The sequence below is a fragment of the Apodemus sylvaticus genome, chromosome 13, assembly GCF_947179515.1.
Source record: "Apodemus sylvaticus chromosome 13, mApoSyl1.1, whole genome shotgun sequence".
NCBI classification, from domain to species: Eukaryota; Metazoa; Chordata; class Mammalia; order Rodentia; family Muridae; genus Apodemus; species Apodemus sylvaticus.
This window is the reverse complement of record NC_067484.1, coordinates 5,242,509-5,244,094: the sequence shown is the minus strand read 5'-3', so window position 1 is coordinate 5,244,094 and position 1,586 is coordinate 5,242,509.

Below are 1,586 nucleotides of genomic sequence, written 5' to 3'. Positions count from 1 at the left end.
TGTCATTTTCCTCATAGATAGATGCTTTTCAGTTTTATGAGGTCCTATTTCTGAATTGTTGATCTTAGAACCTGTCTCTTCCCCCATAGCATTGAGCTGGGCATTCCAGCCCATTCCATCAGCCTGCAACATTCCTGGCCACCAGCCCCTAGCCTTCTGCTTGTGTTATCCCTGACCTTTGTTCTTCTGAGAACAATACAGCTGCTTTCACCTGAAAATCAAGGCAGCCTCAGGGCAGTCCCACCTGGAAACCTCCCCAGACCTGTGAGACAGGATCTATCCTTGAAGTTTGGGGGCAGGGTTTTATTTTAAAGGCTATATATTGACAAAATATTAGTAAAGCATTGGTCTCGATCGGCTAATGTCAGACTCATTTTTCTTTCATCACCTCCTGACTCATTTCTCTTTCATCACCTCCCTGTTTATCCCCAGAATTCTCTTCCAGGTCTCCAGTTCACCTGTAGTTGCTGGCAACTACAAGAACCTAGGCCACTGGTGTTTCCTTTTCAGGAAATTTTCCCTGGTGCCCATGTATTTGAGGCTCTTTCCCAATATCTCTTCACTTAGATTCAGTGTATCTGGTTTTAGGTGAAAGTCCTTGATCCACTTGGACTTGAGCATTGTATAAGAAGATGAAAATTGATCAATTTGCATTCTTCTACATACTGACCACCACTCAGTACCATTTGTTGAAAATGCTGTCTTTTTTCCACTGTCCAATTTTGTCATCTTTGCAACAATGATGTAAACATACGTGTGTGGTTTTATTTCTAGGTCTTCAATTCGATTCCATTGATCTACGTGTCTGCCTTTACCAATACTGTGTTTTATATTGTATTGTTATGTTTTGTTTTGTTTTTATCACTACTGCTCTCTAGTACAGCTTGAGGTCATGGATTACCCCTGAAGTTCTTTTATTGTTGAGAATTGTTTTCACGATCCTGGGTTTTTTGGGTTTCCATATATAGTTGAAAATTACTCTTTCTGTCTCTGTGAAGAATTGAGTTGGAATTTTGATGGGGATTGCATTAAATCTGTAGATTCCTTTTGGTAAAATAAGCATTTTTTCTTGTAATCCTACCAATCCATGAGCATGGGAAATCTTATCTTCTGATGTTTTCTTCAATGTCTTTCTTCATAGACTTGAAGTTCTTGTCATACAGATCTTTCAATTGCTTGGTTAGAGGTACATCAAAATATTTTATATTATTTGTAACTGTTGTGAAGGATATTGTTCCCCTAATTTCATTCTCAGCCTGTTTATCATTTGAGTAAAAAGGTTACTGATTTGTTTGAGTTAATTTTATATCCAGACACTTTGCTGAAGTTGTTTATCAAGTATAGGAGTTCTCTGGTAGAATTTTTAGGATCGCTTATGTATATTATCATATCATCCTTTCCAATTTTTATCCTTTTGACCTCATTTTAGTGTCTAGCTTTACTGAGAACTTCTAGTAACATTATGAATAAATAGGGAATGAGTGGGCATCCTTGTCCCTGATTTTAGTGGGATTGCTTCAAGTTTCTCTCCATTTAATTTGATATTGGCTGCTGATTTACTGTATATTGCCTTTATTATGTTTAGG